Below are 24963 nucleotides of genomic sequence, written 5' to 3'. Positions count from 1 at the left end.
AAAACTGGAGCTCTAATCCTTTAGCCTGATTAGATTCTCTTTTTGCTGCCTGACCTTTGCTCTCATAAGGAGCAACCTTACAATCCACACTCCCTTGTCTGTTGAGTAAGAAAATTCAGCCTGTCATTTAAGTCATTTACCTTGTCATCTTTGTTCCAAATCTTTGGATCCCTTTATAAGGATGTTTTTATTGGACTGATTAAAGTGACCAGATGTTTCTCCCTTCATTTTGGCATGGACTCCAGTCTATGTCTTGTTATAGTACCAGAGCCTTAGGCTAGGGATGAATAGGAAATAAAAAGCTCCAGAGCTGGAGAGATGGTTCAGTAGCTAAAAAGTACTTGCTGCTCTTCCAAAGGACCCAAGTTCAGGTCCTAGTACTTATGTCAGGTAGCTCTCAACCACCTGTCACTCCAGCTCCAGGAGATCTGGTGCCCTCTTCTAGCCTCTGAGGGTACCCTTCACCTCTGAGGATGACATACACACACACACACACACACACACACACTGCACATACACACTTCATACAGATACACATACTTAAAAGAGAAATAAATCATAAGTATAAATACATAAAAATAGACCAGAGTTCTCTCCTGCACATGGTTCTCATCAGCCCATGGGGTTTCCTCCATGGACAACCCTTCTTTAGCCACAGAGTTTTACATAGTTTGCAAGCCAAATCCCTATTGATTACTTCACTGAAACCCAACAAGATACAAAATGGGGAACCAATTTTCCCTCCCTCTTGAGAATTAGTCCCCTCTACTACCACCTAAGTGAAACCCATTCACTGGGCTGGGGGTGTAGCTCAGTGGCAGGGTGCCTACCTGGCTTGTGTGAGGTCCTGGGATCTATCCTCAGCACTAGAAAACAACAAAACAAAACAACACATCATTCTAGTGTCTTCCATATGTCTCAGCTCTTGAGACCTTAAGTTTTTAGACAGTTTGTGCCCACAAGGAAATAAATCCAAGTCCAAAAAAGACCAAGAAGCCATTCCCATCCAGGGAAACACAGCCAATGAAGACCATGGTGTCCTTTGCTCCAACACAAAGCAATAGCGGATAGCATGCTAAGTCAATTCCTAACTTAAAAACACATAAGCACACAGAGCTTAAATGGAAAGCATATGAGGCCCCCTCAAACCCACTGTAGGGCTGGGATGTAGGACTCCCAGGTCTCCAGCCTAGAAAGAGGTGACTGGGGCCTGAGGAGATGACTCAGTTTGTAAGGACCCAAGCTTCATCCCTGAGGACCCAGGTGAGAAAGTTGGGTGTGATGTTGCCAACCTGTAGTCCTGGCTCTAGAGAGATGGAGGCAGAGATGGGAAAGCCAGCCTAGCTCAGCCATCTATCCAGCCCCTAATTTATTTTTTAATAAAATAAAAATGTAGCTGGTATCTCCAAAACAATATCCAAGGTTGCCCTTTTGGCCTCAGTCTGCAAATGGATACCCCAACACACAGGAGTGTGTACTCACACTCGTGTACACAGAGGGAGAGAGAGAGAGAGAGAGAGAGAGAGAGAGAGAGAGAGAGAGAGACTGTTGTTTCTAAATCATTTAATGTGTATTATTTTGTTAACTGTCAGAACTGGCTATGGGAGTCCATACATTGCCTCTATACTTTAGGCATCTCAGAGTGGCTGGCAAGGAACAAACAGAGCCAGGATTTTGCTGGATCCTCCATGGCTTCTCTCTCATACATCACAAATCCCTCCATGGGACACCATAACCCTCTGCACATCCAGACTGTGCTGTGCAGCTCCTCCAGGCAGTCCTGGAGAAACCAAGTCCTGTACTTGGGACATGTGCAGGTCACCCACAGACACTGGAGCTGTTGTGGCTGCCACCGCAGCAGACATCCTGGTGGCCTTGCCAAAGTCTAGCCCTCAGTAGGGGAGGTGAGACAGATGGTGGTATTAGGAGATGGTGGCAGGGGGGCAGCTGGGGTCCTTCAATGAACAACAGCCAGAACGAGAGGATGGGTGAGGCTTGACAACTGGGAGGGGCCTGAGCTGGATCTGGAACCCTGACCTACTCACCCCAGGGCAGTTTTTATGTTTGAATCACAAACACGCTTCACAGTGGTGCACACATTGACTTGAACTTTATTCCTTGTTCTTAAAGTCCAGGACTGAGTCACCTTATACAGGAGACTCAGAAGAGTAGGTTTGTCTCATGGAGGCACTCGTTGCTCAGGTGAATTCCACCTTCCTGGAAATGTAAGGTAGTCATTGTCTGTTTTTGTGCTATGAGCATGAAATAAGGCAGGAGCAGGTTCAGGATGTGAAGGCAGCTGAGACTGAACCCTGGCTTTCTGGGATTAGTATAGCCCTTCAAAATTGTTCCAAAGTGACACAAGGACACCTGGCTTGGTGTTCTTTTATAAGCCCATCACCGGATGCTACACCAAGGGAGGGAAGAAAGGAATGGCATTTTAGATGAGGCACTTCCTTATTGCCAAGAACAAATCCCAGCCAGAAGGGCTAGCCCATCCACAACCAAGAGTCCTAGTTAAAGGTAAGTCTGGGTAGCATTTACCAGTGAGCTGGCTGATTTTATGTCAATTTGACACAAGCTAGAGTCACCTGAAAGTCACACCTCAGTTGAAAAAATGCTTCCATTGGATCCATTTTCTTAATTTGTGATTGATGAGGAAGAGCCCGTCAATGTGGTGGTTCTACCCCTGGGCTGTTGGGCCTGGGGGTCTATAAGAAAGCAGGCTGAGGAAGCCATGAGAAGCAAGCCAGTAAGCAGCACTCCTACATGGCTTCTACTTCGGCTCCTTCCTCCAGGTTCCTGCCAGGTTTGAGTAAGTCAAATAGACCCTTTCCTCCCCAACTCTCTTTTTGGCCATGGTGTTTCATCACAGCAATAGAAACCGTAACTAAGACACTCAGTATCTACTTCTGCTGTTCACCATCTTAACTAAACTTCTGTTAAGAATTGTAATCAGGTGGTGGCGCACGCATTTAATCCCAGCACTTGGGAGACAGAGGCAAGACAGAACCTGAGTTAGAGGCCAGTCTGGTCTACAGATCGAGTTCCAGAACAGCCAAGGATACACAGAGAAAACCTGTCGTGAAACACAAAACAACAGCAACAAAAAGAAAGACTTGGGAAACCTCAAGCCAAACAAAATCTCCTCATGGAGTGGGAAGGTGGGCAGAGTCCCGCCTCTATCTGGAGAGCTATTGGTAGATAATTAACTTTTCATTCTAACTTAAAACTTATTTTTAAGCCAGACAGTGGTGGCACATGCTTTTAATCCCAACACTTGGGAGGCAGAGGCAGGCAGACCTATTTGAGGTTAAGGCCAGCCTGGTCTATATAATGATCTCCAAGCCAGTCATGGCTACATAGTGAGATCCTGTCTCTAAATAAATAAACTAACAAACATGTTTACTTTTTTAACTTCTAATTATTTTAAAGGGCTTAAAGGGCTAAGGACCCACCCTCCAAGCAGAGAAGGAGATTCTTTGGGAACCAGGTCACAAAGAAGCGGCTTCGTTAATGCCATCTTTTGGAGCCCTCTCCTTGGCTTTTGGCCTGGGGGCAGGCAGTCTTCGTCCCCAGTTCTGCTTCTTTCCCTTTTCCCTGATCTAATTTCAGGGTCCCACAGATGTACCCCGATGGCTTTTGCTGCTTGCTCTTTTGCTTCAAACTCCACAAAGGCAAATCCCTTAGGACCCACAGGAGACTTGGCATGTGGAGTACTTACGCAAACCACATTGCCACACTTCCCAAATACTCTTTCAATCCAGCTATGAGCAACATTTTTTGGAAGTAACTACTAGATAAATCAGAAGTGGCATGAACATAGTTTAAGAATTTAAAATTCATACCCTTTATCAACAAATGGAAACTAGAATTTAAAAAAAAAAAAAAGCTCAGTTGGAAGAGTGCTTGTTTACCACACATGAGACTCAGGGTTTGATTCCCAGTGCCACATAAGACGGGATGTGGTGGCTCATGTCATCTTACCACTTGGGAGGTAGAGGCAGGGGAATCAGGACTTTGTGGTCATCCTTGGTTACACAGCAAGTTTGAGGCCAGTCCGGGCTACATCAGAGACCCTATCTCAGAAAAGTACATAGCCAAATAAATAAATACATTAAAACAAAACTAAACTGAAAACAGGGGTCAAAGTTGCATCTCTCCCCAGTTTAAAGAATCAAGGAACTGTGTGGCCTTCATCACCCCACTCCCAGAACCCTGATATGATAGCCTCAATACAGAACTGTATTAAATACCTCTGAGACACAGAATAATGCAGTTCTGCATGGGTTCAGTTCTTGACTCTGCTTGTTTGGTTAACCATTTCAGCCATTTTTAATTATAACATTAAGTACTTTCCAATTATTGTGCAGTGGGCACCACTGCTCATCTCCAGTACCTGATGCTGCATCTTACTCTCTCTGTACTCTTAATCTGATTTACCCCTTCCATTCTCAAGACCACAGAGCTGGGACAGCAGTCCCTGCATAGAGGGCCAGCCCTGCCACCCAACCCACAGAAAGCACCTGAGAAATGTCCCCAGCTATGTTCTGTTTCTCAGCAGTTGCTTTGTCAAGCACCTCTGTTATCCCCATGAGAGACAGAGACCTGAAGATGCTGTCCCACAGAGGGGAAGCAAAATGAGCAAAAAGAGAGTCAGGACTGGAGAGATGACTCCACCATGAAGAATGCACACTGCTCTCTTGCAGAGGACTTGAGTTCCATTCCTGGCATCCACATCAGGTGACTCACAACCACCTGGACTCCAGACCAAGGAGCTCCAATGCCATCTTCTGGCCTCTACAGGTACCTTAACTCATGTGCACATACCCATAGATAGATGCACAGGCATACACATTTTAAAGTCTTAAAACAAAATAGCTAAGTCAAGGAAGGACATCAAGGATCACCAAAGGCTTCACATAAGCAGCTGTCATGCAGAGAGCAAGAGTGGACCCTAGAAGTGCATGATGTAGGCATTCCAGCTGACAAGCCACAAAGCTAAGATATAGAGAGGTGAGAAAGTTCACCGTGGCTCACATGCAGCGACAGGCTCTGAAGACCAGCTTGTCCTGTGGTACTGTCTGTACCCTTTGCATCCACACACAAACCATATTATCTGACAGATGCTACACTTCAAGTTAGTGTGTGTGACAGAGCATACAACGACCTCCACCAAAATGCCAGCATTCCTCAGTGCTGACTTCACCAAGCCCAATACATTCTCACTGCGTGTGCTAAGCAGTCACTAATTTAATTACTTAATTAGACAGCAGATTTATAATGCATTAATAAGCCAGTTATACTTAATTATTACTATTAATAGCAGCATAATAAGAATCGTATGTGGCAGGAAATAGCCCCAGTGTGAAAGTCCTCTCCCTGCTCCTAGAACACTGCCTGACCAGGAACATGCATTCAGTGAGTACCTCCTGAACAGCTTACTTCTGATTACACTTATGTCATTCAAATGTCCTTGGTGTGCTTATTGGGTTTTTTTGTTTGTTGGTTGGTTTGTTTTTTGCTTTGCTTTTTTAATGATTTATTCATTTTTATTTTATGTGCATTGGTGTTTTGCCTGCATGCATGTCTGTGTGAAGGTGTGAGATCCCCTGAAGGTAGGGTTACAGGCAGTTTTAGGCTGCCATGTGAGTACTGAGGATTGAACCCAGGTCTTCTTGCAGAACAGTCAGTGCTCTTAACTGCTGAACCATCTCTCCAGACCCTTATTTTGCTTTTCAATACAGGCTTTCTTTGTATAGCCTCTGGGTCTAGCTCTGTAGACCAGGCTGGCCTGGAACTCAAAGAGATCCATCTGCCTGTCTCCTGAGTACTGAGTACTGAGATTAAAGGTGTGTGCCACCACTGCTCAGCTGTTCTTAATGTTATAATTAGTGTTGTAGTTTGAGTATCTCCAGGTGTCTGGCCTCACAATGAATTACCAGGCTCCAACAGTGACAGGATATAAGTTCTTTCCTAACACTGCCATCAATTAAAGAAAACCAAGAATCACGAGAAAAGTTGTTTACCAACAACCTTAGAAAACTTCCACCTTAGGCAAGGAATGTGGGGAACCTGGGCAAGAGTGTAGAGTAAGATGATGGGGCTCAGCAGCCTAATTAATAAAAGTGGACCAGCAACTGGAGAGGGAAGAACCTGTTAAAAGAGAAGTTAGAACAAGTCTAAAACCAGTGAGCCACTTAGGATCTCTAGTCACTGATGCAGCTATAATGCAGCCTGTGTTCCTTCCAGCTGGAACACACTAGAAGAAATTGTGCTAACCCATCTTTTCCTGAAACACAGCCTGGCTTCCTCTATCTTGCAAGGAAGGACCTAGTCTCTTTTGTAACAGTCAGTCTTGGTAAGAAACGATGGAATATAAGCCAGGTCACCAAGGACAGATACAAAGAGGCAATTCATAAAGCCATCAGCAAGATTAGAAAAAAACAGTGAAGGATGATGTGGTGCCCAGGGCTGCCATCCCTGAGGACTCATTACCAACCCTGGATCCAAAGGGACATGGGAAGATACTAGTAGCTAAAACAAGAAGAAACAGCTATTTGGAGGTGGTAGAGTGTTTTCTAACAGGAAGAGCTGTGGCCTTTGGTCCTTTGGCCCTTTGGTCCAGGCTGCTGCAGCTGGCAGGAAAATAAAGACCCTGTCACTCCCCCTGGTGGTGCCTCCTATTGGTCAAATCTGAGCCAGAGGGTGAGGATGGCCCTGAAGGACAAGCAGGATAGAGGACAGAGGGCAGATGAAGGGAGCAAAGGTGCCCACACATTGGTGAGCGCAGCAGGCCTGTCTACTTGCCTGAACCACATGGAGGCTTCCACTCAGTCGATGGCTTTCATCTGGAGTTAACCAGTGGCAATGGTGAGAAAGAAGCTGAGGCATTTGAGGGGTCATCTCCAGCTGGCTGTGCCCCTCAGTTTAGGCAGGTTGACCACTTAACTACATGCTCATCCCCCAACCGCTGTCTCCCCTCAGTCCAGTCCTGTTATCACACAATGATATATAAAATGATATATGTTTCTTCTTGGATGTTGTCTCTACCCAGTTTTTAGTGGAAATTATTGTGAAGCAAGAGTTTCATTTGTTTGTTTATTTCTGCAGCAGTGGGGATTGAACCTAGGACCTTGCAATTGCTGAACAAGTGTTCCACCACAAGGCTAGACCCCAAGATATCTTTTTGCTTTTTATTTTGGGATAGACTTCTCTCTAAGTGGCCCAGGCTGGTCCTGAACTTGAGATCCTCCTGCCTCAGCCTCTCCTGGGTGGGTAGTATTAAAGGCCTGTGCCACCAGGCCTGACTCAAAGCTAGAGGTTATTCATAAAATCTGTTTTTGCATTTTCCAAAGGTTGTTGGAATGCAGACATTCCCTGTGTGAGTGACACTGCTAATATTATGGTGAGAAAAAAAAACAAAAACAAAAATAAAAACATGAATCAGAGAACTTCTGTTCTCCAAAACTCCAGGACTCTACCCCTCAACTCCCAGTGCCAAGCTTAAGGAAATGTTTCCTAAGGTAAGGTTGAAAGCAAACTGCTCATTAAGTAAATACACACAGAGGGAATGTCAGTGTGAACACTGCTCATTCTGTAAGAACTGAGGTCATCAGTGTGAACACTGCACAGTTTGTATGAACTGAGGGCATCAGTGTAACACTGCTCATCCTGTGTGAACTGAGGGACATCAATGTGAACACTGCTCAGTTTATATGAACTGAGGGCATCAGTTACACTCTCACCTTGTACGGAGGACACATGTGACCTCTCTCTGTAAGAACTGAGGGACATCAGTGTGAACACTGCTCATCCTGTGTGAACTGAGGGACATCAGTGTGAACACTGCTCATTCTGTAAGAACTGAGGGACATCAGTGTGAACACTGCTGTTTGTATGAACTGAGGGACATCAGTGTGAACATTAGTCATTCAATATGAACTGAAGGACTGTCAGTATGAAGGACTGAAATTTTTACCATGTCGTCTACATCTTTATAAAGAATTGTCATGGCTCCTCATGCATAAATTCTAGGTTCTCTGAGATACATCTCCAGTCAGCTCTGTCTTTCCTCATTCTCTCCAAATGAACACCCTGTCTTCCACTGCCCCCAGTCCATGTCCTAACCCTTCCTTCTCTGTGGCCCTGTACATTTCTACCTAAAAGATGCTTTTATTTTATTTTTTTCAAATTCTACTTGACAGCCAAAGACTTCACAGAATGTGTATTTTTTAATATCCACAAACTGGAGACAACCCAAATGCCCATCACTGGGGAAATGACTAAATGGTGACAAATCCATACTCAGCAACAAAGAATATGCAAAATGAGTTCAAGGAACAATATAAATAAAAATCCAAAATCTTACATTGAATAAAGAAGTCGTACTTTAAAAAGAGGGGTACATACTGCATAGCGTTACTCAGGAAAAATTAGAAAATATAAGCTAAGTTATGGTATCAGAAAGAAGACCATCGAGTACAATAAAGAGGGTCATGTGATCTTTGGAGGCTGTGAATATGTTGGTTAATTGTGATGTTTTCATTGGTACATATATTGGTAAACCCAGAGAATTGAATGACTTAACTACAGGCAGTTTATTGTGTACCAACTATACCTCAAAAAAAATGTAGATATACATAGATATCACAAAAGCTCAAATCAGCCATGATCTGTAAAAATTATTTCAGCAATTCAATAAAGGTTATGATGTATGTGAAATACTAAGTTCCCCAAGAAACCAACAAAAGGCACAAATAAGCCAGTGGGAAATGGGTACAGAGCATAGAGAGGTAACATTTGATACAAATGATAAGCTTGACTGAATTTTTCTGCCTCAACAGAATGTAAAAATGCCCTCTCTTCACTGAGGAGCCACGACATCTGTAGTGATCATCCTGACAGAGGATGCTCTCATGAACATAATAACCACACCCCAGCATCCCAGCTACAACCCAGCATCCAATCACACCGTAGCATCCTTGCCACACTCCAGCTCTTCCACCCACATCCCTCTGACTTCAGCATCCCAGGTGCTACCTGATATGTCAGGGCACCAGATGCTGTGGGTGCAACTGAAGCCCTGTTCCACACTTATTCGTCCTTGAACTGCATTCTCTCTCCTCGGTTGTTAACTGGAATATTTGCATATCCCTTCCATTGCATTTAAATTACTCTAGCCCTGGGAAAAAAAAAAAAAAGAGGTTTCCTCTAACTCCTGGGCCAGCACAGAGCGCTGATGGGACTGATGGCTCTACAGTCCTTTACATGAGCAGCATACCTAGCCTTCTCCCACAATTCACGTTCCTTGCAGGCCTGCAGGCTGCTGTTTGTGCCTGCCACCTCAGCCCAACCATGACTGCCCACCCTGCACCCAAAATCATATCCCACTGCAGTCCAGCAAAACACTTCTAAATACATTCTTACTCCCTTCTAACAAGCATCTAAAACATAAGATGATATCACCATCTGTACATTGATGACCCCTGTTGTGAATGCATAGAAGCTAAACCTGGCAGTGTGATCCCTGGCCTGGAGGCTGAGTTCATCAAAAAGACAATAGAAGCCTTCTGCCTCTGCCCTCCCCCTGCACACACACAGACCACCAACTCTGACACTCAGAGCTGCAGACCAACCCACTGAACTCCCTCGGGGATTTCCTGTCCTAGGCTTCTGCCAGGCTGATGTTTGCCCATAGCGGACCAAAACACTCAGTCTCCAGCTCTCAGGGAGACCTAGAGCTGAGCTAGGCAGGGCCTAGAGATAGGGAGGGCAAGCTGAGGGAGGGCCCGACCTGTGAAGAAAACCACAGAGGGAAAAAAGAGGAAGAGAAGCAGGAGCAGCCACAGGAAAGGCAGAACAAAGAGAAAAACTGGGAAACCCAGGATACACAAAACATGCACTTCATATACTATTGAGCAAGTACCTGCTGGATGAGAAATAAAGATTTCTCCAGAAAGCAAACAATGCCACATATGAAAAGAAAGGAGTCCTGTCGACCTATCTTCACCTACTGCCCGTGAATCCCGCCATCCAACCAGCCCCCTCTTCACTCAGAGCCTGCAAAAGGGCCCCTGAATAGAGCCATGAGCCATGTGTGGCCATCTCTCCAAGCAGACTCTGAAAAGACCCAAGGGAAGAAGTTCCACTTTGCTTGGCCCTGAAGTTCTGCCTGTACACAGACCTGTAACTGAGGCTTCTGTGTCAAAAAGTACCAACACTCCTGCTTTATAAATGTAGCCATTGGAGGCCCCAGGAGACATGGTAGCTTGTTATAAATTCAATATAAAAGGTCCCCACAGGTTCATGCTTTAAATAGTCCCCATTTGGGAGCACTATTTAGGAAGGCAATGCCATTTTAAGAGGTAAGGCCTAGTGGAGGAAGTTGGTCATGGAAGGCAGATGCTTGTATGTATATTATCCCAGGCCACTTCCTGGCTTGTTCTCTACTTCTCAGATGTGGGTGAAGTGATTAGCTCTCTCACACCATTGGTTCCTGCCAGGATGATGTTCTGCCTGAGCATATGGAGCAGAGTGATGAACTCATGGCCTTGTGCATGCTAGGTCAATACTCTACATCTTAGGAAGAAATATCTGCTGACTTTCTCAAAATCTTCCCAACTTAAGACAACTTAAGATTCAGCCTCCGGGGGATGACTGCCCCCCCACACACACACACACAAAGGCTGCCAACTCCAGCCCACATTTCAGGGTTAAGTTCTCCACAGATCCCGTTGCCATGGCAGTAGGGGCTCTTGTCACCATCTGAAAACCCAGAAGAGGAAAATAAGAGGGTTCAGCTCTTTGACTCAAGAGCTGACCAGTTCTGCAAGATAAACTTAGCCTGGCTCTTGAATCAGGATTAGAAATTGGAGACAGATAATGGCACTCGCAGGCCCTGGGATCATTAGCTTTCGCTCCAAGAAGTTCAGCTTACTCTGCAGACATGATCTCATGGTCCTCCACGGGCCATTCGTGAGAGACCAGAGAAGAGATAGAGATGGTCCCCACAGAATTAGCCCCACCCAAATGTCTGAATACCCCTTCAACTTCTGCCTGGCCTAGAAAGCAAATAGCAATTTAACTGAGGATCTTGGTTTGATTCTTCAAATTTACAAGATGGAGAAACAAACAAGACACAGTATAGAGCATTAGAGCTCAGGGGGCATTTCTGCTTCAAGACCCATTCCCAGCACAGCCCATGCCATCTGGAGGAGCAAATGAGCCCAAGAGATTAAGTAAACCGAAGAGACAGATATAATACCCTCATTTAAAGTCACCTGTAGGTATCATGGCTACCCTCCCTGGTACCGGTGAGGAATAGTTTCCACACACCCATACAATGCTCAAAGTGTCCTTTGTTTAGTGCTTTGATATGAAGCCTTTAGAAAATGGCTCAGTCGTGAGAGTGCTAATCAATGGGATTAGTACTCTCCTGTAAGAAAGAGACCCCCCTAGGCCAGGGTGGTGAGATAAGCTTGTAATCCAAGCACTTGAGAGGCTAAAGCAGGAGAGTTACAAGTTCCAAGACAGCCTGGGCTACATAGTAAGGCCCTATATAGAAAGAGAGAGAGAGAGAAAGGAAGGAAGGAAAGTATGGTAACACATACCTAATAATCCCAGCACTTAGAAGGTAGAGGAAAAATAATAGGATCAATGCTATCTTTGGTTAATTCAAGAATAGCTTAACAAGGCTACATAAGACCCTGTCTCATAAATAACTAACTAGGAAGCTGGAAAGTTGGCTCACTGGTTAAGAGCACTTGGTGCTCTTGCAGATGTCCCAGGTTCAATTCCCGGCATTTACGTGGCAACTCACAGCCATTCAGAACTCCAGTTCCAGGGGATCTGATGTCTTTTTTTTTTTTTTTTTTTTTTTTTTTTTTTTTTAGACAAGGTTTCCTCTGTATTGCTTTGGAGCATATCCTAGAACTGGCTCTGTAGACCAGGCTGACCTCAAACTGACAGAGATCTGCCTGCCTCTGCCTCCCGAGTTCTGGGATTAAAGGCATGCACCACCAACACCTTCTCTGACCTTGGCTGGGCACCAGACATGCACATGGTGCACAGACATAAATATACATAAAATAATAAATCTTTTGAAATGTCATATAAAATAAATAGATATATAAGTAAGAGGCTCCAGAAAGCTTATCTACCCACTTTGCCATGTGAGGAGCAAGTAAGAAGCCATCATATGAGTCAGTGAGCCTTCAGCAAACAGGGAATCTGCAGGTATTTCTCATCCTCCACATCCATGGCAAATAAAAGGCTATTGCTATAAGCTATCTGCTTTGCAGTGTTCCATTACACTCACCTAAATGGATAGGCACTTGGTGACTCCACCACAGATATAGTAAAAAGAAAAAATGCCGGTTTGAATCAAGTTGATCTGGGCTCAAAGTTCAGTTCTTTTTACACAGAATAGCTGTGTGCTTTTGGGCAAGTTAAGTAATACTCCCCTTTTTGTGGCGTTTATACAATCTAAGGGAACACCCTTCCTTTATACTTTGACACACCACCAGTGCTTGCATTATGAACATTCTTAACACTTGGTTCTACATTCTGCAACTCCTGCTCACCAGGACTAGGAGTTAAGAACATGACATGAGTCTTATTGGCAGAGAAGCCTGTAGCACATTCCCTAATAGGACCACATCTCAATGCCCATTGTGACTACCCCTGCCACCATGAAAGTAAATCACAGAGCCCTCATTTTGGCAGTGTGCTGTTTAGTAGCCAGTCTCCCAGGCTAGAGCTGGGGCCAAGAAGTGCAGTGCTGTTTGACCATCTGTGGGTCAGCACTCTCAGCCCAAATGGCACAGGAAATTTAATTTGAAATTCTCAATAAGCTCAGCCTCAGACAGCCTAGAAACAGTCTGAGATTGAGATTCTAGAGATTGTTAGCCTGAGATATATATATTAGGTTGGAGAGATGGCTCAGTGGGTAAATTAATTCCCACACAGCCTGAAGAACTGAATTCAGATTCCCAGAACCCATGGAAAGCCAGACATGTTAGCATGTTCGGTAAAACCCAATCTTAGGTGAAGGTAGAGGCAGGAAGATCTCCAGGAATTTGCAGGCCAGCCATAGCTAGCTCATACAGTGACAGACAAGATGGAAGGCAAACCAACACTAGAAGTTGTCTTCTGACCTTCACATGCACACCACAGCACACACAAACCTCCATACACACACACACACACACACACACACACACACACACACACAAATGCCACACATGAAAACAAATAAAACGCTTGAACACAGTAGACACCATCTAATGAGGGTTCAACCAAGAACTATGCATATCAAGAATAAGCTATATACCTGCTTTGTAAGAATCCATCCCAAAGTTAGTAAGTAGCTAACAAGGAGCTGACTAATAGTCTAATTTCTAAGGCTATGGTCATCCACACTTAACAAATCCTTCAGTGCCCAAAAGGCCTGAGTTAGAGCCTAAGTGGAGCCAGCACTTGGGAGGCAGAGGCAGGTGAATCTCTGTGAGTTCGAGGCCAGTCTGCTCTAGAGTGAGTTCCAGGATAGCCAAGTTTGCCCAGAGAAATCCTGTCTTGAAAAACAAACAAAACAAAAAGATCCCTAAGTGGCGCTTTTTTTTTGGGGGGGGGGTGCGGTGGCAGGAGAATGGATAAGGCTAATAGATTTAGGATGGGGAAGATGTCCAGAGAACATCTATCCTGTCCTCCTAAGGTCCCTATGACATGACAGAGTATGATTCCACCAAAGTTTCCCCTGGAGAACTTGGGCTGACTTACAGAGCAAAGTTTTCACCCAGCAAGGCAGAGAGAGAGCCCCTTTGACTGACCTTCCCAACCTACATACTCTAGCACCTCCCCTAGGCCCAGAATCAATTGGAGCAGAACTGCATACAAATGGCTCAGAGGAGTGGCCTATGGACCTCCACACCCCTGCTTCTGTGAATGTCAATGTTCCACAAGGCCCTCTGTGGCAGTCTTTTACAAGCAGGTGCCTCTGACCTGATGAAGATGGCAGCTTTTTTTTTTTTTTTTTAAGTTTTATTATTTTGCTCAGAGTGTCTCTTTCTACAGCCCTGCAATGACTGGTGTGGTTTCATCCACCTCAGTGACTAGCGGGAAACCTTGGAAGGATAAGGTGAATTGCATACCCTTAACTTACACCCTCATTAAGGCAGTTACAGGACTCCTAGGCTATCTACTTCTGTCTCATTATTCCAAATGGGGTAACACCTTGCAATGCTTCTGTGACCACAAAATGACAATGGCTCTGGGAGATGATCATCTAACAGAATTATTACTGGGCCAGAGAAATGGCTCGCTGGTTAAAGTGCCTGCAACACAAGCCTGAGGAACTGAGTTAGATCCCTGAGAATCCCCATAAAGGGAGAAGGAAAGATCCGATTCTACAAAGTTCTCTCTGCCCTCCACATGGGCATGTGGTACACACACACACACACACACACACACACACACACACACACCAGATACATAATAATAACAAAAAAATAATTCTTGAAATTATCTGTAACTTTTATAATACTGCCAATGACAGAGATAGGGTCTGAAACCTCTCCATCCATTTTTGCCCCCAAATTTCCTTTCTTTTCTAGGTCTAATTTATGATTCTCAAAAACTAATTTCCTAATAAGACAGATCTTCTCTTGTCCAAAGAATTGTTAGCACCTTCTGTGAGCTGGTTTCATAGCTAAAAGTGGCCTTTTGCTTTTCTATGGACTTCTCCCAACCTAAGAACAGGCAAAGTGTTTCTGCTTGCATTGTGTTCCAGCATGTGTTCATTAGTTCATGAACAGAGGACCACATTGAGATCCATCTATCTGTTGTTGTTGTTGCTGTTGTTGTTGTTGTTGAAACAGGGCCTCTCACTGGCCTGAAACTTGCCAAGTAGGGTTGGCTGGCTGGCCAGTGAGCTCCATGGAGCACCCTGCCTCTGCCTTCCAGAGCTAAGTTATAAGCATGTGCCAGAACACTTAGTCCTTCTTTCTTCACATGGGTTCTGGGGATTGGCATGTTCTCATGCTTGGAAAACACTTGACAAACAGAACCACCTCTTCCCTCAATATGATGATTCTTTTAAACAAGTGTGTGTGTGTGTGTGTGTGTGTGTGTGTGTGTGTGTGTGTGTGTGTAGGTGGGTGTGCATTTCACAAATCGTGTGTGTGGAGGTCAGAAGACAACTTGAGGGAATCAGCTCTCCCTTTACATCACATGGGTTCCCAGGGATCAAACCCAGCCTTTCAGGTTTGCCAGTAGAAACCTTTACCCACTGAACCATCTCACCAGCTTCAGTGTGATCTATTGGGTTTTATCATCAGATCTCTTAGGAGTGTGAAGGTGTCTCCCTGCAGCTTCTTTTGCTCTTCAGGCCCTATATCTGTCTTTCCCCATAATTTCCACCTGATATTGTATCAGTTGTATAAGAGTATGGAGAATCAAGCAGCTTCTAAACATGGCTTCATACACTTTCTACCACCCCTGGGAGACAGGCAATACTCCAGAGCCAAAAAGAGGAAGGCATTGTTGCAGCTAACAGAACATCAGTCAGAATGCCTTGCAGAGAAGGCTTGACATGCTATCCTCTCTATGTGCCCCTGGGGAACAATTAATAACTTTAGTTCCAAGGAAATCTTGGGTATGTATAATCTCAGGCCCTAAGGCCTTCTCTTTAGGGAGTTTGGTTCTAGAAAACTAAAAGATGCCTTTCCTTCCAAAACAAACAAACTTGCAGTAGTAGAAAGTTCCCATTTGCAACTTTTAGTGGCACAGAGAAGAAATGCCACAAAATATGGTTAAGATGAGTCTGAGCAGCGCACAGTGGTGTAGGACTGGAACCCAGCACTTGAGAGATGGAGGCAGGAAAATCAGGAGTTCAAGGTCATCCCCAGCTAATAATGAGTTCAAGGCTATACTGGGATACATAAGACCCTGTCTCAAAAATAACAAAAATGAATTAAGCTATGGGCTAGAGAGATGGCTAAGTGGTTAAGAGCTCATATTAGTCTTGCAGAGAACCCCAGGTCACTTCTTAGCACCCATATTTGGCAGTTCCATCCACCTGGAACTCTAGCTCCAGGGGATCCATTGCCCTCTCAGGAACCTCCATTCGTATCCACAGCCATATCTAATGTATAAAGTCTCAAGCTAGCAGATTTTGCTTTCTAACTATTACCCCAATTTAGGGTGACCTCACACGTGTGGCCTAAAATGTCAGGAATGGCAGATGAACTACGGGGAGCAGAGGCTTCATAGATTATTTGGGGCACTGCACAAGTGGTTATGTAACAATTCAGGCTTGCGCTATATCTTTGACAAATGATGCATACCTGCCTCCTGAATGGCACAGAGTTTACTAGGATGTATTCTGCTAAAGGATATGGAAAACTCTCTCGGGGCTGGAGAGATGGCTGGCTTGGTAGTCAAAAGCATTGGCTTCTCTGGCAGAAGACTGAGTTCAGATTCCAGCACCTATGAGGAAGTTTACAACCATCTGTAATTCCAGTTCCAGGGAATCTGATGCTCTTCTAGCCTTCTTGGGTATCAGATGCACAGATATACATATTTTAAAACATGTTCATACTGAGCTTGACAGGGTCACAGAGGACCCAGGCTCCTGTCATCTCCCTGCCTTGTATCTTTGGTGTTGGCTCTTCTAAGGCTGGCACCAGGAATTCCCGTTCTCTCATTCAGATCCTTCCCCATCACTCTGCCCTTGCTAGAGACCTCCTAGCACTGACTCCAGTCAGGGAGAAAGGCTGAACCACTCTGGAATGAAGGTGAAGTCAGGTTCCAGAGGCGAGGCATGCAGCCATGTGGAAATGGGAGATACATGAACAAAACTGAGGTCCCATCAGAAAAGGATGGGAAATAAAGTGACCGTTACACAGCTGACTAGGACACAATAAGATTCCTGTCACAGGGCAGCCTGCCTGTATGGACATTGTCTGTACATAAGCTGTGCTACGGCTCATGCCCCGTTGGCAACTAAATACAACCATCTCTCCTGAGAGCTCCCTCCATCCAGCTGATGCGGTGATAAAGCAAGAGAGGGTTGTAAAGGTAACTGGAGGGTAGGTGGAGATTCTTCATACAACTCCACAGACTTCTGCAGCTTTCTTTTTTTAATTTCAATTTTTTAAATAAAAAATAAATTTATTTTACATACCAATCCCAGCTCCCTCTCCCTCCTGCCCTCCCACTCCCCACACCATCTCCCACCCCACCCCACCCCCATCCACTCCTCAGAGAGGGCAAGGCCTCCCATGGGAAATTACCAAAGTCTGTCCCATCATTTAGGGCAGGACTGAGGCCCTCCTTCTGTATCTAGGCTGAGCAAGGTATGGCATCTTTCTGAAATGCCCAGCTGGGGTAGAAGTGTGGGAGGGTGGGCTACTAGCTGTTTCCCACAGCACTGTGGCTATCTGATAAATCAAGAATGTCACTATGAGTATCCCTAGCCTGTTAAACTAATGGAAGAAGAAAAGAGGTTTTCCAGATGCAAAAATGGCCAAAGTCACATTCATGGACAACCATTGCCTGACACTTCTATCTGCATCATCATCAGCAGCAGCAGGTCAGTCTTGACTAGACACAGTGATGAGGAATCAGAAATGCTAATTCCTTTCCATCAGAGACTTCATAGGGACTTCCTTTAATTATCGTGTCCTACTCTACTTAGGATAATTTCCTGTAAGAGTGTCCATTTGTATGTAACATACACTCCCCTGAGACTTAATAAATGAAGATGACCCAGTTGGTGAAGAATTAGAACTATGCCCACGATGGCCTTCCTTAGATGTGCACTGTCCAATTTGTCTTTACTGTATAATCTGGGTCAACTGTGAGTGTCTGGGGAGTCTTAGAGATCTCTTCCACCTTGACTTAATTGTTCTTGAATTCCTACTCAGTGGGTGGTAACATCCCACTGAGTTGAGACATCATGTCAACAAAATTCCTGGCCATGCTCTTTCAGGAATCTAACTCTCTGCCAACAATACTTTAGTGTTCATCTATGTTTTCCTTGGGATCCAATGCTTCTTAGCCAGTCTTTGTGTAGAAAGCAGAGATCATGTGTTCCATAAGGAGAAAAAAACATGCTTAGACCTAGAGAAATAGGCTAGGTGTGGGGAAAGGGCGGAAAGGCTGCAAAATTCTGCCTTTGTGTGGTAAAATAGGGCAGAAAAGGCTGGAGAAAGCAAATACTTATTCCAAGCCCCAGGGGGAAACCCAAAAGAGTCTGAGTGAGATCCCTGGTGCTGAGCCTTCGTTAACACTCGTGTTCAGGACTCCCCAGTGTAAACAGCGACAGGCAGCCTCCGGGGTGCTGTCTTCGGTGCTGAAGTGACACAGCTTGGCGCCTGGAACAGGCAGTCTCAGCTAGGACATTCCCAAGCTACTCCATGCCCCACTTCCAATTTAGCTTTGGAGTCGGTGCACTCCTCCTCCTTGGAACTTGGATGCTATTTTCAAAATTGGGGCAAAATCCCTTAAATCCCCTCTCGTTCCTCTACTGCCACCATCTAACTCAGCTCTCAAAGGCACAGAAAGGAGATTTTTGAAGCTTCAAGGACTGTGTCAGGACCAGTGATGTGTGTGGCTCAGTGTAATGGCATCTGCTTCCAAACTTGACACCCTGGGTTTTAATTCCAGAAATGAAATGGTGGAAGGAGATAACCAAATTCCCCAAGTTGTCCCCTGACTGCTACTGCACATACACATGAACACCCAAATTTAAAAGTCTGCCAAAAAGTTAAGAATTGTATCATCCAAATTAGCAGGCCAGACTGGCCATTCACAACCCAAAGATTCATTATCTATGTCTTCTTTTCCCTGCTGGTGGCTCCTTGGACCCCTTGCCTCCAGTGTAACTCTCCCATACCAAGCCTCTTAAACAGCTCACTTTCTAGGACCACTCTTAGAAGAAAGTCTAGGAAGGCAGACTTTCAGAGAATTGAAAGGGATTCTGCCAATTGAGACAACAAATGGGAAAAAGTTTCTCAAGGTTTATAACATCACACTGTGGGCAGCTTCCTATTGTCCCACACATGACAGGGCTGGTTGCTATCATCATTGGGCAATGTTGTGTGAATTATAAAAAGGGAAATATATTTCATTTATTACAAGCCAAAATTAAATGGTCTTAATTAAAAGGAAACACAAAATGCTTGTCTGAAAAATATAGAAAACCCATAGATCCTAGTCTGAAACTATCTCAAATCCAGTTTGGTTGATGGGTAGTGCTTTGCAAACTAGCCATCTACATGCCAAGACTCCAGCTAGATTCCCTGAGCCTGGAGATTGTCTGGAGGACCTAGGAGTGGATCTTGAAAAGTTTGTCTGGCTAACAAAAGGGAAATGTAAAAGTCTGGATCATTTCTGTGCATTTTTTGCTTTTGTTTTGAGGTTCTGCAGCTCAATTCACAGAGCGCGTAGAGGGTTCATGAGCTACAGCCCCAGCCAACAGCAGAGGTTTTGAGGTTAGAAGACAATGCTCCCAATCCTACTCTGACTCTATTTTATGTCATTGTCGTCTGCATGAGAAATGGCTCCCACAGGCTCATGTGTTTGAACACTTGATTCCCTCAGCTGGTGGACCTTTGTAGGGCAGGATTTTTTAAGACTGTGGCACAGGAGTCAAAAGTCGATTGTGGGGGACAGGCCTTGTAGCAGAGAGCCATTTCAGGGTCTGGTCTGGCTCTCTGCTTTCTGAGCCACCAAGACAGTGGTTCTCAACCTGAGGGGTTGCAGTCCCTTTGGGGTCACATACCAGATAATTAAATTATGATTCATAACAGTAGCCAAATTACAATTATGGAGTGGCACTGAAATAGTTTTATGGTTGGGGGTAACCACAGAATGAAGAGCTGTATTAAAGGGTCAGAGCATTGGGAAAATTGGGAACCACTTCACCAAGACAAGAGCTGGACCCCACTGCTGTGCCCCTAGCCATCAAGGTAGCCCTGCCATGATGGAGTATATAACCTTAAACTGTAAGCCAAAACAAACCCCTTTTTCCATGATTGGAAGTTGCTTCTACCAAATACTCTAGTACAGAGAGAAAAGAAGAAATGAATACAATGTGTTCCTAGAATAATCACATTCAACTTCATTTCCCTTGTAATAAGAATAATAAGTATACCAATCCTACTTACTTTGCAGATATATTGAGGAGACATAAAAGTGCACTCTACCAATGCAAATCACAGTTAAATGGTGTGTTTTCTCACTGTCTAGTTGCAATGCCTATACTAGGATGTAAGAGTTGTGAGGGCAGGCTGGATCCTCTTGGCAGACAACCAATGTGGAGCTCAGGATCATGTCCGGGGAGGCAGGTATGCAGGGCATTTAGATTCCAAAAGAGACCTGCCTTAGGGGAGAAAAATATATATACCAAGTTTGACCTCAGGGGCCAGTTCTATCCAAGCCATCCCTGGGGTTTAGGGCTGAGAGTACAAAGGGAAAAGATGGCTTTCACAGGAGGAGTTGGCCCAGCACACTGGCTCCAGATGGGATTTCAGCTGGAGGCATACAGAAGCAGCTGAGCCCAAAGAACACTGAGGTTTTCTGGACCTGCTCTCTGGCTGGCAGATGAACTGCATCAAGGAGAAATGGAGGACAGGTGGTGTGGACAGAAGGGAAGGGAGACAGGATTAGAAGAAGCAAGGAAGAGGTCGCAATAGAGGGTCACATCCCAAATCTTTCACTTGGGTGGAAATTTTCAACAAAAACATCGCTGGATGCCACTGGATCTTCATGAACAGAACAATTTTCAGAACAAGCACCATGATAGTTTATTGAGTTGGATGAAAACTTTTCAAGTGTCCCGATCCCCCATTTTTGTTTTACAGATAAAAGGATGGCCAAGAGAAGTGAAGTTCAGTCGGTAAATGAGTCCCTTGAAGAAACAGAACTGGGATTCAGGACACCTGATTCTCAGGTCAGCGTGTTCCTTGCTGTCAATAATTGAATAGAGAGGCCTGGGAGAAACAGTACCAACAGCAAAAGTTTTTTGTCACTTGTCTTACAAGTGAGAGAACCAGAAGTCAATTACCAGAACCCATGTTTTATTTAACTATTGTTTGTTTGGTTGGTTGTTAAAGAGGGCTCAGAGAGATGGCTCAGTGATTAAGGGCACAGCGGTTTGGTGGGAGATGTTATTTTGTATATGTTTCTCATATTGGTTAATGAATAAAGCACTGTTGACCAATGGGAAAGGAGATAGGAGGGACTAGGAGACAAGGAGGAAAGAGGAAGTAGGGAGGAGAGTCAAGATGGAGAGCCTGGAGAGAACAGAACCGCCATTCCTCCTCTCTCGGTAAGACCACGTGGAAATACATAGAAATGGGTTAATAATTAAGACAGAGCTAGCCGATAAGAAACTAGCACCTGGCCAACAGCATAATATCAAATACAGAGTCTCTGTGCATTATTTGGGGCTGGCGTGGCGGTGGGACAAGACCAGCGGCGGCAGGCGGAAAAACCATACGCGTTACAGCGGTTCTATCAGAAGACCCAGGTTCAGTCCCCAGTACCTACACAACCCTCTATAACCCCGGTTCAGAGAATCCATGCCCTCTTCTGACCTCTGCAGGCACTGCACACAAGTGGCACACTTTCATACATGCAGGCACTCATTGACATAAAATAAAAATAGTAAATAAAAATGTTTTAGAAGGGTGGGGATCATAACACACAATTGTAATCCAAGATCTGGCAAGCCAGAGACAGATGGGTTCCTGAGGCTCAATGGCTGTTATGTAAAAGGAGTTTTCTTGGGCAAACAAAATACACACACACACATCTACTCACCCCAGGTAAGGAGCTCATGACAGACCAAAGTATAGATGCCACCAAAGTCCAACCTGGTGCACTTACTTACAGAAGTATGGATAAGGGATTTTTTACAGGAACAGAAAGTTCATCTCCAAAACCTACCCTAACAGGGGTTGCAGTTCACAAAAAAACCAGGAACCTGGAGCACACTGCACTGCACAGTCTACAGATACCTCAACACGTTGAGGAGTGTCCTTTCTAAGTGACTCTAGTCTCAACCTCTTCCAGGCAGCTCAGCTAGTTTCTGCTCAGAGTCTTCCTGACTGAGAGTGACTCTCACCCCTTTCATTGCTTACTCTGAGAGGGTGGGGTCCAGTGAATCGGTCCGTTTCAGGAACTTCCTGACACTATTTTGAGTTGTTTATCTTACTGTTTAGGGATCTTCACTGCAGAATGGAATATTTCAGTCTCACAGGAATCTGTTACATAACACTGGCCAATCAGCCTTGCCTACCCGATTAATTCCAGGCCTATGAGAGACTTCATTTCAAAAAACAAAAAAGTGAACAACACCCGAAGAATAAAAGCTTGTTGTCCTACAGTCTCCGCATACATATGTACATGGAGTATACATACATGTGCACACACAAAAACAATAACAACTGAATGGAAAGAATAGTGAAACTACTGCAACAGCTAAGCACAACACTATAGAAACTTAAACAATGAGAAGGTTTTGTTTTCTTATTTCCATTCATGTAAGTCACAATATGAACATGACATGGCTTGGGTTCTCTGGAACGCAGCCTGATGGGGGAGATTTGCACACTGGAAGGTTGTAGGTGAGTACATTTGGAGCAGCATCTGGGCAGAGGGGTTGTCATAGTCCCAGTGGAATCTTTAGATAAGCTGCCATTATACACAGCTGTAATTCTAGCTCTTGGGAGGCTAAGGCAAGAAGATCATGAACTCAAGCTGTAAAGAAACTATGTAAAAGACTATGTAAATAGATTTTATCTGGGGTTGAGGGCCCAGTGCTATGAATGGGGGGGAGGATGAGGAAGTTAAAATATTTTAGCCACAAGGGACTCTAGCACCCAATTAGAGATGCCCAGCTCTTTTACCTAGCAATGACATCATTTAATGTGAAATGGAACTTCTGGTGAGGCATCTCTATCTAGACAAGAGCAATTCCTAAAGAATCCAGAGGCTGGGCCTCAACAGCCACGTACCAGAAACTCAAAGGATGGAAACTTTGGAACCAAAGGAAACCTCAGCAAACCACAGCACCATACCCCTTGGTTTGGGATGGGAGGGGCCATAGCCTTTGCCACCTGATCATTCAGGGAGTCATCTATCTTTGTTTCAACCAGGTCTTACCTCTGGTTCTAAAGTTTTTCTGAACCCAGAAAATTCTTCAGAGGACAGTGATGTAGTGCCCGATCCTGTGTGTGTGTGTGTGTGTGTGTGTGTGTGTGTGTGTGATATGGAGTGAACAGCAGAGAACCATCTTAGGAAACATATCTTGTGTTTTGCTTTAGTTTTTGTTTGCTTGTTTGTTTGTTCGTCTGTGTTTTAGTTGGGTTTATTTTGTTAAGAGGGGGTCTCTATGTCATTCAGGCTATCCAGGAATCCCATACATATTGCGGACTGGCCTCAAACTCATGAGCTTCTACCTCAGCCTCCCTAATGCTAGGATGACAGGCATGCACCACCCCATCTAGACTTTGAGTCACCATTTGTGACTGTTCTGTCCCTCCCAAAGTCAACCTATTCCTCACAGCCACAAAAGAAAGAATAGAACTCTGAGTATTCAGTTCTAGATGCCAGATCTATTCAAATAACTCCAGCTCTCTACAAGTCAGCTCAATGCAGAAGGGTTTTGTATTCTTCCAAGGGATGACCTATGGCTTTCTGTTGAACAGAGGGACTATTCCTGATAACCTCTGACCGTTTCCTCAGTTCTTCCCAGAGGAACTGATAAAGACCCCTATCCAGAGCATCACCTGGGAAGATCTATTTGAGCCACTGTTTTGAAAGAGGTGATTCTTTCTGGAGTGAGCTTGGCTTCAGGGAAAGTATCATGTAGAAGAGACTCAAAGAGCACACATCGCCCAGCCTGCTGAAGGCTCTTCCTTTGGGGCCTTCAATCCATGGAATGAGGAGTTGTCACCATGTTCAAGATGCTCCTAACAGTCATGCAGCAGTCTCACTGCAGTGAGTGAAGCCACGTGATCCACCTACCCAGCCCTTGGCTCCAGCAATAAACTAGGGATAACCCATTTGTTATTCTTGTGAGTGCTCATGAGACTGAGTCATTCTTTCTAGTGTCCATTATTACACAAGATTCTGGATTTTATTTGATCATATTCAGACACATGCCCATGACTCTTTTTTAAGTTTCTATTTTATTTTTAATTACATGCATATTTATGTGTGTAGAAAAGCCTGTCTAACACAGGCTTGTAATCCTAACACTTGAGAAGGTAGAGACAGGAGGATCCTTATGGTTTATTGTCCAGCTAGCTTACCCAAATCAGTGAGTCCCAGGCCAGTGAAAGGCCTTGTCTCAAAAACTAAGGTGGTTGGCCCTAAAGAATGACAGCCAAAATTGTACTCTGACCTCCACAATCACATGCACACATTGCTCACACACCTAAACACATGGACACACAAATACACACACACACACAAACTTACTTTAACTGTATGATTTTAAATTATTTTTAGATTTATAAGATGTGTGTGTTTTGCCTGCATGTATGTATGGGCACCGTGTGTGTGCCTGGTGCCCTGGCAGTCAGAAGAAAATGTGTGATTGCCTAGAACTGCAGTTATGGGTTGTGAGTCACAATGTGGTACTGGGAGTTGAACTTGGATCCTTGGAAAGGACAAGTACTCTAAACCCCTAGGCCATCTCCCCAGTCCCTTGACTTGAGATATTAGGTGATAATCTAAATGCATTATATAATTTATATAAATGCATGTACATTGGGGACACACACATTTTTACTGATGTAGAACCTAGTCAAAAATGTAAGCAGTGGGGCTGTGAAGATGGCTTGGTGATTTGTTGACCATACAAGTGTGAGAACCACAGTTTGGGTCCCCAGACCCACTTAAAACCTGGACAGGAATGGCAGCCTCCTGTAATTGCAACACAAGTGACAAACT

Source organism: Phodopus roborovskii, unplaced genomic scaffold (assembly GCF_943737965.1).
Source record: "Phodopus roborovskii unplaced genomic scaffold, PHOROB, whole genome shotgun sequence".
NCBI lineage: Eukaryota > Metazoa > Chordata > Mammalia > Rodentia > Cricetidae > Phodopus > Phodopus roborovskii.
Note: the sequence above shows the minus strand (reverse complement) of the source record.